Source organism: Schistocerca piceifrons, chromosome 4 (assembly GCF_021461385.2).
Source record: "Schistocerca piceifrons isolate TAMUIC-IGC-003096 chromosome 4, iqSchPice1.1, whole genome shotgun sequence".
Taxonomy (NCBI): Eukaryota; Metazoa; Arthropoda; class Insecta; order Orthoptera; family Acrididae; genus Schistocerca; species Schistocerca piceifrons.
Genome location: NC_060141.1, coordinates 451202198 through 451218134, shown reverse-complemented (window position 1 = coordinate 451218134; position 15937 = coordinate 451202198).

Sequence of the window (15937 nt, the reverse complement as noted above, 5' to 3'; positions counted from 1 at the left end):
TTGCTATTAATTGCGTTCAGTTTGTTACTATTTGTTCAGTTCGACCAGCGGTATTTTTCCTGCCTCGTGGCCGCTTAGCCCCGGTTAACTGCTCTGGGGGTTAGTGTATGTAACGGCAGTGTACGTACGTTTCCTCGCCTTGCCCCTGCTGTCCAATGAAGCGTGTAGTTTTGACAGCTTTCTTGATTGTAGGTTGGTTGGCGATTCTTCTACTCTGGTGGTAGTGATTCCTTTCTCGTTCTAGGCCCTCTACGCACAGTATTCTGCGGCCAGAGTCCAGCTCGCCTGTTCCGGCTTTGGCGTATTTTAACATTCTTGCATTTGGTTCTTTGGACGTCAGGTAGCCTCAGCAAGATTATCATTAGTCATTCGTTAGGCTGCCGCTAGTCTGAGTTACTATCTTGTGAACTGAATGCAATTCTTGACTGTTGGCTGCCTATTTCATTGATCGCGAAAGTGTTTTTGACAGACCTACTCAGAGGTAGATTCCTGGTGCACCGTCTGTGACTGGCCCTTGAGTTTTATTATTGTATTTGTTGTTTTATTGTATGTTTCTAATTCTTTTTATATAATTGGCCATTCTTGGCATTACAGCAGGTTTAAATGATTGTGCTACCATGTTTACCATCATTTTGCCTCACCTGTTTGGTGATCAGTTGCTTGTCCTTTTAAATTGACCTTTGCTGTTGTGTTTGCTGTTTTACTATATGTTTCTTTTTAATTTTTTATATAATAGCCATTCTTGGCGGTACTGAACGTTTAAATTGTTGCGCTACCAAGTTTACCATCATTTTGTCTCACCCGCCTGGTGATCAGTTGCCTATCTTTTTAAATTAACCTTGCTATTTAATTGCTGTGTTACAGTATTTTTTTTTTTTTTTATAATTGCCGTTCTTGTCGTTAAAGGTCTTCAGCCGTGACTGTGGTTACTTGCCTTAAAATTCTAATTGGGATCACATTGGCTTGTTTTTAAAACATTATTTGCTGTGTCTATATTTTATGCTCATTTGGTAAATTGTAAAGTATTGAAAGCACTATTAATTATGCAGTTGTTTATTCTTTCATTAATAACAAATGATATCCTTATTTATTGCTGAGTCTGGAATTTCCCTTTTAAAATAAAATAATTGAAAAAGGGAACCAATAGTAACTGATTATGGCCCCGCCCACAGTCGTAACCCAATCCCGCCTCCCTTGATGACCACCAGGTCTCATAGATGTTCTGCCATTGTTTGATTGCAGGAATTACTGTTAGTATGTCTTTCATTTGCACGTATGTGAACGCACGAATCCTGTGAGATTGTGGTGACACGACTGCGTTTCCTTCCACATTGCTGCATTAAAAATGAAGTGATTCAGTTGCGATGTGTGTTCTTTACACCGCCGCAATAAGCGATGCAATTAGAAGATAGCAATGATATATGCATTTCTATTGTGTTGCTATTTCTTAAGAGATTCCAATTATTCTGGAAACAATTTATTTTGACTAATTTATAAAACTGTGTAAAAAGCTCTGCAACGTTTAGTCTGACCGTAACAAATTCGATTGCCGCTGTTTATAGTTCATAGAGCTATTTAACAGAGGGATTAAAGGTAATGTGTGTTAATTCACAACAAAATAAACTTGTTTTGGCACTCTAATGGCCACAACAGCCCCCATAGATCAACTTTAAAGTGGTTTAGCGTAGTGTTCACGGTGTTAATTAACTACACAAATTGCGAACAGAAGCCAGATTTGAGGAACGTATTCAGCATTTGCGTATTCCATCATATGTGCATCAAGTGAGCCCTTGAACGCTATAATCTGTTCCGTTCGCCAAAGTGTGTTGAGACAAAACGGGAGATTACATACTCGTACTTTTAGCGAGGGCAACTTGTTACAGTCATGGCAGTGAGTTGGATATCATTAAATTTATAGCACATGCTAATGGCTACCAGCCAAACGTTGTTGAAGTTCTTCACCAGCAAATGCAATAGAAAGCCGCCGGTACCGGAGTACCCTGTCATCTACTACTAATGACACCTTAAAACAAATTTTTTGCAGGACCCCTTACGTAGGTGTTTTATGTAACAGCCAAATGACTAAGAAAAGAGAGGACTATACCCGCCTTCTACACGCCCCATAAGATCGGGCGCCTATTAAAGCACCACTAAACCAGAGAAACAATCGCTAGGCACACTCGGGCGTCTATCAGATCTAGTGTAATGAGTGTCCTTCCGCCTACATGGGTCAAGCTGACCACTCCTTTAAGACAAGATTCGGAGAGCAATAGGACCTTAGCAATTCAAAATACGCTCTGACTAACCACCTCAAACACAAATTGCAGCATTCTACATATTCAACGTAAGGGCCCAATTTTAAACATTTTAGAAGAAATAGAAATTAGCCGGTCAGAGCAGCCAAGCGGTTCTAGGCACTACAATCGTAAACCGCGAGACCGCTACGGTCGCAGGATCGAATCCTGCCTCGGGCATGGGTGTGTGTGATGTCATTATGTTAGTTAGATTTAAGTAGTTCTAAATTCTAGGGGACTGATGACCTCAGAAGTTAAGTCCCGTAGTGTTCAGAGCCATTTGAACCATTTTTAGAAATAGAAGTTACACGCAGCATTTGCCGTGACCCATCCAGCAATTTGAACGAGCCAACTGCGCTTAAGCAAGCAGTCCTGCCGAATAACTTTTCTTTTTTGAAGCAGAGTCCAGCCTCATCTCCTTCTCTTTCTGGTTTCTGATGATTATACGCCATACATATATATTTCTTAACTGAGTCAGTGTTTTTCACATTTGCTCTTGTGGCCCTTAATTAGGCTTAAAGAATGAAGGGCATATGCCTGTCTCCTATAGCGAGGTCTGCAAGATCCACCCAGTTTACTTTACACTGCTTTAAAATGTGGTCTTCTAATAGAAGTTTACATGTTTATAATTTTTTGTCCTATAACTATGGCACATTTATTGTGCCACGTCATTACCTATGTCCTATCTAATTTAAAATTTACCTGTCTTTCATGGCGTAAAATTCGTCTCAGGCCTTATCTTATGTAAGCCTCAATTAATTGTTGATTTTCAGTTAGCAGGTTTTAAATTGACCCCACTTTTAATGTGTCCCTTTAGTGCTTTTGCTGCTAGCTGTTAATTGGCATAGTAGCTTTGGCTCTGTAGACTGAAAGGCTTCTTTTAAGTGATGACTGTGGTGCGTTGTTCCACGTCGCCATATATATCCCCACTAAATTAAAGACTTGCATACCACTCGTGGGAAAGAAGAAAAAGGGAAACGTTTCACTGCGTTTTACGGTTTATACGTAAATTTCATGTCACCGGCTCCCACACAGTTTTGCTACAATTCTGTACTGTCCTGTTCAATATGCTCATTTACCACTCATAATGCACTTTTAACGTTTTTCGTGTAAGTTTCTATGTCACAGTTTTTGATTTTTTTCATTTCAGATGTAAATCACTATTAACATGTTTATAATTTTTTGTCCTATAACTATGGCACATTTATTGTGCCACGTCATTACCTATGTCCTATCTAGTTTAGTGACCCCGCGTTGTTCTTCCCGTCAACAGATGGAAGTACTTCTGTTACACTGGATTACCGGTTTGTTTCCCTCATGGCGTATGCAGCGACCTCTACCCGTCCACCGCAGCGAGCGGGGTCACACCATGAACTGTAAGTGCCCCGTCATTCACTGCATATTTCTTTACTTAGGCAGTCGTCCATTGTATTGTCTGGTGTTACTTTGCCATTGACACAGCGCCTAGCCCGGCCGGTGGTTTCTAAAATGTTTTATGGAACTTCTTTTGTTTTTTATGTCTTGTTGCTTGTAAAACCTATTATTATCTCCCGTATCTTGCTATTTTTAGAATAACACCTGAAGATGAGCGTATCATAGCTCGAAACCGGTCGTATTCTAAATAAATAAACCTTGCAACTGTAGCGGTATTTTCAGCCTCTGGCTTGGAAGTTGAACCCAGTGTATGAAGCCTATCAGATGTGGTGTAACACACTCCTTCTAGGGATACTGTCTGGTTTGATGTAGTAATTTCAGCTGGCTGTGGAAGTATCGGTTCCGGTTTAGCTTCTTAATTCTTGGATTCGTACAGAAAGCGACGCGTGATATCTTTGTTTCATCCTTATTCAGCTGTCACAATAGGAGAGGACGTAGAGGCCAGTGAGCGTAGGATCGCAGGTGTTTTTTGGTCGTACTTCAGACTAATGACTGATGTTAGAAACATGTGAACGAATGCGCACGAAAGACAGAAATAAGCAGTTTCTGCCATTTTATATACTTTTTGTTGTTGTGTGACGCGACGTTGCGTTTTCTGCAGCATTCGTATGTCCAGTACTCCACATTTTAGTAAAGCTATTTGAAACAAATTGTTAATTATGCAGTTACAGAATTTTACGATGAGTAAAACGCTGTATATTTTTAGAACTATTTATATAAAATATGGACAGTTAAGCCATACTTCTTCGGTCGTGCACCACCTTGTAAACTGAAACAGAAGAACGTCTCTTGCCATGGAACATGTGACAGTTGCAAAAATGGGCTGAGATCCTTTTATGTCCTAACAATTTAATCTGCCTTGAAAAGGGAAGCTTTTCTTGGTTACCAGCAGCCTGTGTTTCAAAATGTGTTTAACTTTTAACGGTTTTTTTTATAATCCTTCTGCTTTATTTGATTTCACTTTCTGTGTATTGATGTGTAGTAGAGTAATGATGTAAGAGGTAGACGATTAAGTGCGCTACTCATAGTGTTTTTCTCGATTGGGACTCTTTTAAATTTCAATAAAATATTTGCTCGTAGGTATTTCACCACGTTACACTTTGGAACATGTTTTCACATTTGGAAAAATCTTGATCTCCGAGTAATTTCGGAAAAACACTGCAGCACACAAAAAGTTGATTTCATCATTTAAAAACTGAGTCGGTAGATGTATTACAGTTCCATTACAGAGCTGGTTAAAGGCGAAAGTCTCCAACGCGTAGCCAGGTACAACACTCTCCCTCGTTGATTAATATTAATGAGTTGGTTTTGGTGCGTAATCCACGAAACATTCTCTCCGAATTTATTAAAAACGGTTAATTGATCATCGCGTTATATTATCAATTAAGGTAGAAGTATTCGTGTTAAAATTACAGTAGTTGCTTTTTTCATAGAGGTTATAGTATGATATTTTCGATATTTTCCATTTCCAAAGCCCTCTACAGACCATAGAAATAAAAATAGATTTTGATAATTAAGAATACGTTGGCTATTCTTTAGTAGCTGTTTTACCTCGACAGCTTGTAAATTCACGTTTTATTCAATGAACTGTACAAATGAAAATTTACACTTTGATATTTTTTTAAATTAAATCAGTCGTTTTTTCAATTGTTGCTTTTTAAATGCCGTTGCACTTTTCGTACTGTCTTTTTATCCTGTAACAAAAAGTGTAATGTTATAAAATATCATACGACGGTCAGTCCAAAACACTTATACCTTTTCTTGACTTGAATTATATATTTATTTTCTCAAAATGTAATGTACACTTCTAATGAATGAAATTCCATCTCTTGTTGTAATAACTATGTATCACTATTTCAGTTACAATTGAAAAACATCTCACTGAAGCGGGAGAAATAAGAATTCAATAGTCCAAATTTCGTAACACTGCGCCATGTCATTAAGAGTATTGGACCACAGCATCCAACTTGGTGACGTTCATGTCATAACATAGCATTCAGTCAGAGAAGAATGTATAAAAACGCTTTACTGAAGAGTGGAAACGACTATCACAGGTAATCACGAAGATAATACACTGGCCCACTCCGACCTCTGCCTTGGAGCATATATTCACGTAACCACCAAAAATAATTTTTCAACCCAACTGTCTTATAAATCATTTCTTTCAGTGCAATTCAAAGTTTAGCTGTTCGCCGGATATGGCGAACAAGTCATAAGAGACATGATAGAGTCAGGCTTAAAGACCACTCGGTGAAACTACGGTCCCAAACACAGACAGTAACGAGCTGAGAGGCACAAGCGTTGAGATTCCAAGTATCTGCATAACCAAAATGAAGGCTTCTGGCAGCTCCATATAGCTCTGGGAGGCACCGATCCCGTGTTGTTAGTTGGCTGGCTGCGTCTGCCGGATACGAGCCAGATGGGGCTTAAATACCGACGTGCTGATGAATTGCTTGCGAACACTTTGCGGCGACATGACATGGCGTAGGCAAATAGGTCCCCACTAGCTGCGTCTCCTAGGAACGATGTCGCTGTTGTCTATCGGTAAGGTGAGGACCCGGAGTCGCAGGCGTAGCGCCGAGAGCTCCATAACTTGGCTCTGTTATTGCCATACTGCCACACTTTGTTTTGCCTGTGTTGTCATGGCCTCTGTGTAGGCAACACATGGTGCAGTACCGTCGCGATGGTGGGCTATGTGCCATGACACAGCGTCCCTCTGCCCTCCGACCGGTTCTAGGTGCTTCAGTCCGGAACCGCGCCGCTGTTACGGTCGCAGGTTCGAATCCTGCCTCGTGCCTGGATGTGTGTGATGTACTTAGGTTAGTCAGGTTTAAGTAGTTCTAAGTCTAGGGGACTGATGACCTCAGATGTTAAGTCCCATAGTATTTAGAGCCATTTGAACCATTGGAACCCTCTCCCCCTCCCGCCCCAGAGGAGAGACGATGACATGTCTCTGCGTCCCGGAAGTTAACTTTGCCCCTGCCGGTGTCCTGAGGAAGCAGAAAACCTGGTGAACTGCTGTCGACATCCATGGGGCTGAGGGTATGGCTACTGAAGAGATGCCAGCCAGAAAACTAGTATTCTGCGGGTATCGTGGTTCTCGAATCCAGAGATTGGGGAAGCCGGTGGTGGTGGCTATCTCTCCCGGGTGCTGCATGGACCATTTCTGAAATAGGACGTGTGATCTTTGAGTTATACCTTGACCTTTGCCTTGCTTAAGAAGCATGTGAGGCAACCTGACACCCAATGTCGGTGACTCATGGAGAAAACGTCGTCTTGAAGGATGTAGTGATGGCGGTGATGACGCCAGTGCAGGGGTGTATGAGGAGTAGGAAGGATTATGTAGGGCTGGGACCATTCTGTTTGACCATGATAGTTTTTCTGCCGGGACTGACTCAGCATGGAACCGCAGGAAGTAAGAATTCAAGACCATTCGGTGAAATAGGAACGTGGTCCGCAGTAGCAAATGGCATGTATTCTATTTCAAGTCTCCTGCTCGTGTGATCACGAAAGGGGGCGGGTGCAACATAGACCATGTGCGAATAAAACGGCAAAGGGCCCCTGTAACACCCCTTTTCGAATAGCACCAAGGGGCCGCTGAACTTAAAGACCCATCCGTGACGTACGGATCACCATTAACAGTACCACATACTCTCACTCTCTGTGACACTTCAGAGATTTGGAATTTAACAGAGGACACTACGCGAAGACGTGGTCAGAAACTTTACGCTACGACTCGTCCTCTTCTCTCTGGCCAAATGTTGGCAGCGAAAATTTCTGTCACTACCAGGACTCTGACCAAACAGCTACGATCAAGAATATCTTTTGACGACAACAGGTTGGAATTACATCTGTAGATAGCACTTCTTCCAAGTCGGATTTGTCAATACATGCAGCTCCGCATAATTATTTCCTCCGGCATTGCGGCGAGGAATTTCTTCTATTATTACGTACGAGGCGCCTCAACAGCGAAACAAAGACAAGGAAATGAATAACGGGAAGCTGTTCTCTTCGGATCGTTTGTCACTTGGCTAAGGTAACAAGGGGCGCATTGCGATTATAGAAAAACAAATAGCGTGCAGAGCTAACTCCAACAATATGAAAAAGAAATATGAAGAAGACGGTGAAGGAGGTACGTCTAACCGAAAATCGGGAAGGCGTAAAACAGCTACTAGGTACTAAGATGGAGCTATTTTAGATGTCAGCATCGAGAATCGCTTAACGTCAGCTACAGAAGTTGGCAGAGAGCTCCATCTACCCTTGCGTGCAATTTCTGGCTGTTGACGTCGCTATACTGCTGCTTTCCATCACAGCAATCCTACAAAAATACAAGCTGTTATAACTCAGAGAAAGAGATGGGAGTACAGGAGTAAGAGTGTTGAGGAAAGTGATGAACTATTAATTCTCTTTATTATGTAGCGCACTATATAGAGCTTATTCAATGTTGTTTATTAACTGCTGTCAATTTTGAAGCCCTTAGCGCTTTATCATCAGGCGCACGTGGTGATCACCGACATTCTGAATAGTCACGTTATTTCATAATGATGAATATTCAACTACATATCAATCTTAACTAGCAATATCAATTAAATTGTCAGTTTGGTCAATGACTATCAAAAAGAGCAATATACAGTGTTTAAATACTTAAAGTCCCAGATTCAAAAATCTGTAGAAAGAGAATTTGAACAGCATATTATTGACGCAAGGGGAATATTCATGGAACAAAAAAGTTTAACGAAAATTATACCGATTGATGGCGATGTAAGCGTCGTAACGTAAATGATAGATGAACCACAGTACGACGGCTACGGTTTGAGTTGCACATTGTACCATCCGCATTGTTCACTGCGCATGACTGCACAAGTTCAGCAGTCAACAGTTGTGGTACTGTTTGTTAGGTAAATCCATCCACCACGCAAAGTCGTGCCACATCGGGCGGGAAAAATTGGTTTTTAATTTTCATGGGGCCAAATCCCATATAAAAAGCGAGTCTAGCTGCCGTGATACTGGCTCAAGACACGTTCAATACGCAGTCCACTGTTTTCTGCCACAAGTTGAAATCGAGAAATATCATGTTCCAAATCGATCGAGTGTCTCTGGAGTCACGTTCAGAATGCGTTGCGCAGTGTGTGCCTCCTTTTCACGTACGTTCGTAATTGGAGCATTGAAGGCAACATCTTTCAATAGTCCGTGTGACCTCTGGCTGTGGTGTTAAGATAGACCGATCTTGACGGCCATGCTGTAGGGAAATGATGGCTGCTGAAAATTCTAGTATTTCCTAAATGTCTCTGCAGCAGCTGCTTCACTGACAGTGCAAATGGCGGAGGCGCGTCATCTTGCATAAAAATGATCGTAGGCAAAAAATCAACATTGTTGAAGGGTTGGAATGACGTTGGTGCGCAAAACACTCTCACAGCCTTTACCAATGACGGTACAGGTAACAGAACCCGAAGGACTCATTTCCTCGGAAAAAAGATACGGCCCTACGATAAATGATGCTACTATCCCACGCCACATAATCACCTTTGCATATCGGAATGGTACCGGTGCGAGCAGATTTCCGTTGCCCATACCTACTATTCTGCATATTGACTTATCCTTGGAGGTGGAGATGCAAATGAGCTTCGTCTGTCCATGGAATGTTCCATGATCGTTTATTGTCCGCTTCCATCCGAGAAACAAATTATAGAACGAACATTTGTCTTGCTGGCAGGTCAGCAGGAATATGAATGATTTTGATTGCACAGCAAAGCAGAATGTTTTGTTAGATTTTATGCACTGGGAGGAAAGCAGTTCATCCGACAGAACATTGCAGGCAAGCATGTCCAAACGTTTTCAATGTCTGAGCATCACCGCTCAAGCCCTTCCTTCAATGTTCTGTCGGATCAACTGCTTTCCTCCCTCTGCCAAATTGCACTTCAAAAGAACCTGTCTTTTCGTATTTTGTAATCACTTTGTCCAGATCTTAGCAGACATCTGACCAATACCGTTTTCCATTCCTTTCAGTGTCCGGAACTTCTGCAAGGCTACTGGCTCACAGTCACCGTTCTTGTAAAGGAGCTTTACCAGCAGCGCGTAGTTATGTTGGACGTCTCGGACGAAACTGAAGATCAACCGTGTGCCGCGTGTCTGTTGGTGTGCATATTCTGATGCTTACAGAGCCCTTTGTTGATCAAATTTGTGTTACCTTTTTTTGTCCCATGACTGTTCCCCCTGCGTTAACAATATGCTGTTCAAATTTGATGTCATTCGGAGAAGTGGTTCTCTTTCTACAGAGTTTTGAAACTGGAACATTAATTATGGACACACTGAGCCGTGCAGGGCTCGTGTTCATGCCACGTATAGTTTGCCATCTATTACGGTACCGCCGTCTCGTTTTCTTATTCCATTTACTGGCATCACTAACTTCCTGCCTTACTTGCCCGTGAGCGGCAGCAGCAGCGCGTTTCGATAAGTGCACTGTCGTACCATCGGTGGAGCGACCGATAGTACTTCCGGGTCGTCGTGTGTCTGGCAGTCAGTTCGTAATGGACCGGCAGTGCAGTCGGGACGCAGCCACAGTGCTCGTGTTCATGCCATTTATAGTTTGTCATCTTCTATTACGGTACCGCCGTCACGTTTTCTTATTCCATTTACTGGCATCACTAACTTCCTGCCTTACTTGCCCGTGAGCGGCAGCAGCAGCGCGTTTCGATAAGTGCACTGTCGTACCATCGGTGGAGCGACCGATAGTACTTCCGGGTCGTCGTGTGTCTGGCAGTCAGTTCGTAATGGACCGGCAGTGCAGTCGGGACGCAGCCACAGTGAAGTCAGGGGACGGAGCGCCGGTGAGGCTCCGACAGCCAGTGCTGGCCGACCGCTGGCGACACACATGTACTGTCTGACAGACGGAGATTGGAGCGGGACGACCTTTGGTTGGTCGTTCGGTTGGTCGTCTCATCGGCAGACGTATACTTGGTCCTTTCACCATTTCCGGGCCTGGGCAGTTGATTATTGGTGTGGAACAGCGAGGAAATCTCCGCGGGGCGTAGTTTGGCTGGGCCCACTGGCAGCCTCTATGCGGTGTCGGAGTGTATGATGCTGTTCCCATTGCTACGAGGTTCGTGACTCACCGATCCTGGACATGAAAGTTGAGTTATGACTTAATCTACCAGCAAGTCACGACTGTCACATTGTGTCGTTTGGACTTCGTTGTCGGCTGTTGGGATATTCCCTCGAGCAACAACGTGTGTTTTCAAGTTGGCAAATTTTAGCCACCCTCCGGTGGAGTTTGACTGTACTTGGTTATTTGAATTGAAGTGCACCAGTGGAATCTTCTGCCTTGTGGCCGTTAACGTTCCGGTTACCTGCCCTGTCTGTTGACGTAAATTCAGGCGGTGTATTTTCCTCAACGTGTTGTTGTTGTTCAGCATGGTGTGTATTTTGACATCTAAATGTATAATTGGTTGTGGGCGCCAACACCTTCTATGTTGTTCGATTGAACTCCCTGTTGTGTGCTGGTCGGGTGAAGTGGAGGTTAGCTTGTCAGTGGGTCCATTGACTGTCTGTCGGTTGGGTTGTCGTCGGTCCGACAATGGTTGGGCCGACTGCCTGTCGCACCTAAGCTCGGAACTTCTGAGCGCCCTTGGGCGTACTGGCTTTGCTTATTTGTTCTTGTTGTTTGTACTTGTATGGCTCCTAACCAGTTTTTAGAGCAAGGTAGTTTTGCCATTAAGGCGTCAGATGGTTTGGGCCTTCAGCCTTATTTAAGAACTGTTTTACGTGAAGTCTTTGGCATTTTTAAAATTAATGTTATTTAGTTTTAAGTCTTGGACCTTCAGCCGATTTTGAATTAAAGTTGTTTGCTGTTAAAGTGTCAGATTCTTTGAGCCTTCAGCCTAATTAAGGAACTGTTTTAAGATAAGGCCTTGCCTTTTAAATTTATGATTTTGGTTGAGCTTTAAGTTATTGGCTGTCAGCCGTTTTTAAATTAAAGTGGTCTTGACCTTAAGGCATGAGATCGTACGGCGTATTCAGTTGCTAATTAAGTTCCAAACTAAAGCTGTGTTTTTTTTTTAAATATTTTTCTTGGCTCTTTTGATATTTGGTCAAATAAAGGTTTTATGTTCGAGTGTAACTGACAGTCACTTATTTTGGTCCCTTCTCACAACTTGAACTACTTGCCCTGTCCTGTGTGATTAGCAGGGCGTATTACACACTGTACAAAGTAGGAACATATGGCAGGTGCTGTCAACATATTGACCAACATGCAGGTTACATATTTGTGATGAGCGAGAAATATGTAACTTGCATGTTGATCAGAATGTTGGCAGCACTAGCATTTTAGTTGATTTTGTTAGTAAAGAGTGGGACATATTCGATAATGGACCATGATTTGCGAAAACATATTTTGCTGTTGCAAAGAAGGTCGACAGTCACCATGTACGTCTGCTGATGAAGCAGTGAGCGCTTCGAAAGCGATTAGACTATGAGCCAATGGTTTTAACTTTTTAAAAATCCTCTTTACAGTTGATACACTGGGCTAACGCTATATAGTATTATATACAAAATAGTGGCAGCTGCGATGCAAAGGACCACATTCCATATAACGGCAGTGTGCTCCGGCTGTATAGATAAAGCCTTCAAGCGCAGTTTAATTGTTCTTATGCTTTTATCTTACATAATGTATTAGCCTACTTTTTTTTGTCACATGTGGAGATAGCTATCTATAGCTTTTACATATATTAAATTTAGTATTTACTTTTGAATATTCAGAACATATCGCATTTTAGAAATATGTCCATTCTATTCTACATATTAAAATGATTTCTTATAAACGTGTATAATCAGTTGAAGGGCTTATTTCGATAGTGGTACAAGTCCATTTTTGTTCATACTGAGATACAGAGTCCTAAAGCTAAATGAGCGCTGAAAAATCTACATTTGAGATACCAGAAATATTCAAGCATATGGCTTCTTGCTAAAGATGAACCTTTCTTTCTGTTTGTTTGGCTCATTAATTTCAGAAACATTACACACAGAAAAGTGGAGGTGATGGACTTGTACCACTATTGAAATAAGCCCTTCAATTGTCTATAGCTTGTATTTTACTAGAGCAACTGGCGGCGGCCATTGTAAAATTTATTTAATCTACAAGTATGATCTCCCTGTTCTTGGTCCTTTCTGTACTGACTGTTCGCATACGTTTTTATTATTTTTATTTTTATTTTTGGTCATAAGACTTCTGACTGGTTTGATGCGGCCCGCCACGATTTCCTCTCCTGCGCTAACCTCTTCATCTCAGCGTAGCACTTGCAACCTACGTCCTCAATTATATGCTAGACGTATTTCAATCTCTGTCTCCCTCTACAGTTTTTGCTCTCTACAGCTCCCTCTATTACCACGGAAGTCATTCCCTCATGTCTTAACAGATGTCCTATCATCCTGTCTCTTCTCCTTATCAGTGTTTTCCACATATTCCTTTCCTTTCCGATTCTGCGTGGAACCTCCTCATTCCTTACCTTATCAGTCCACCTAATTTTCAACATTCGTCTGTAGCACCACATCTCAATTGCTTCGGTCCTCTTCTGTTCCGGTTTTCCCACAGTCCATGTTTCACTACCATACAATGCTGTACCCCAGACGTACATTCTCAAAAATTTCTTCCTCAAATTAAGGCCGATATTTGATATTAGTAGACTTCTCTTGGCCAGGAATGCCTTTTTTGCCATAGCTAGTCTGCTTTTGATGTCCTCCTTGCTCCGTACATCATCGGTTATTTTAATGCCTAGGTAGCAGAATTCCTTAACTTCATCTGCTTCGTGACCATCAATCCTGACGTTAAGTTTCTCGCTGTTGTCATTTCTACTGCTTCTCATTATCTTCGTCTTTCTTCGATTTACTCTCAATACATACCGTGTAATCATTAGACTGTTCGTTCCGTTCAGCAGATCATGTAATTCTTCTTCACTTTCACTCAGGATAGCAATATCATAGAGAATCGAATCATTGGTATCCTTTCACCTTGAATTTTAATTCCACTCCTGAACCTTTCTTTTATATCCATCATTGCTTCCTCAATGTACAGATTGAACAGTAGGGGCAAAAGGCTACAGCCTTGTCCTACACTCTTTTTAATAGGTGCACTTCATTCTTGGTCGTCCATTGCTATTATTCCCTCTCGACTGTTGTACATATTGTGTATGATCCGTCTCTCCCTATAGCTTACTCATACTTTTTTTCAGAATTTCAGACATCTTGCACCATTTTATATTGTCTAACGCTTTTTCCAGGTCTACAAATACTACGAATGTGTCGTGATTTTTCTTTAGTCTTGCTCCCATTATTAACCGCAACGTCAGAACTGCCTCTCTAGTGCCTTTACTTTTCCTAAAGCCAAACTGATCATCATGTAGCTCATCCTCAATTTTCATTTCCATTCTTCTGTATATTATTCTTGTAAGCAACTTGGATGTATGAGCTCTTATACTGACTGTGCGATAATTCTCGCACTTGTCAGCTCTTGCCGTTTTCGGAATTGTGTGGATGATGCTTTTCCAAAAGTCAGATCGTATGTCGCTAGACTCATTCATTCTTCACACCAACGTGAATAGTCGTTTTGTTGCCATTTCCCCCTATGATTTTAGAAATTCTGATGGAATGTTATCCATCCCTTCTGCCTTATTTGACTTAAATCCTCCAAAGATCTTTTAAATTCCGATTATAATATTGTATCCCCTATCTCTTCTAAATCGACTCCTCATTCATCTTCTATCACATTAGACAAATCTTCCGCCTCATAGAGGCTTTCAATGTGTTCTTCGCACCTATCCGCTCTCTTCTCTGCATTTAACAGTGGAATTCCCGTTGCCCTTTTAATGTTACCCCCCTTGCTTTTAATGTTACCGAAGGTTGTTTTGACTTTCCTGTATGCTGAGTTTGTCGTTCTGACAATCATTTGTTTTTCGACGTCTTCACGTTTCTCCTGCAGCCATTTCGTCTTAGCTTCCCTGCACTTCGTATTTACTTCATTCCTCAGTGACTTTTTTTTCTGTGTTAATGAGTTTCCCGGAACACTTTTATACTTCCTCGTTTCATCAATCATCTGCAATATTTCTTGTGTTGCCCATGGTTTCTTGCCAGTTACCTTCTTTGAACCTATGTTTTCCTTACCAACTTCTGTGATGGCGCTTTTTGGAGATGTCCATTCCTCTTCAAATATACTGCTTACTGAGCTATTCCTTATTGCTGTATCTATAGCCGTAGAGAACTTCAAGCGTGCATGTCATTCCTTAGTACTCCCGTATCCAACTTCTTTGGGTATTGATTGTTCCTAACTAATGTCTTAAACATCAGCCTACTCTTCATCACTAGTATATTGTGAACTGAATCTATATCTCCTCCTGGGTACGCCTTACAATCCAGTACCTGATTTCAAAATCTCTGTCTGACCATGATGTAATTTAACTGAAATCTTCCCGTATCACCCGGCCTTTTTCAAGTATACGTCCCCATCTTGTGATTCTTGAATAGGGTATTAGCTATTACTACCTGAAACTTGTTACAGAACTCAATTGGTTTTTCTCTTCTCTCATTCCTTGTCCCAAGCCCACTTTCTCCTGTAACCTTTTCTTCTACTCCTTCCCCTACAACTGCATTCCAGTCCCCATGACTATTAGATATTCATTCCCCTTTACATAGTGTATTACCCTTTCAATATCCTCATACACTTCATCTCTTCAACTTAAGCTTGCGACGTCGGCATGTATACCTAAACTACCGTTGTCGGTGTTGCTTTGCTGTCGATTCTGATAAGAATGTTCCTGTCACTGAACTGTTCACATAAACACACTTTCTGTCCTACCTTCCTATTCTTTACGAATCCTACTCCTGTTATACCACTTTCAGCTGCTGTTGATATTACTCTATACTCATTTGACCAGAAATCCTTGTCTTCTTTTCACTTCACCTTACTGACCCTACTATATCTAGATTGAGACTTTGCATTTATCTTTTCAGATTTTCTAGTTTCCCTACCACATTAAATCTTCTGACGTTCCACTCCCCGACTCGTAGAACGTTATCCTTCTGTCGATTATTCAATTTTTTTTCTCACGGTAACCTCCCCCTGGTCAGTAACCTCCCAGGGATCCGAATAGGGTTCTATTCCGGAATCATTTGCCAATGGAGAGGCCATCATGACACTTCTTCAATTACAGGCCACATGTCCT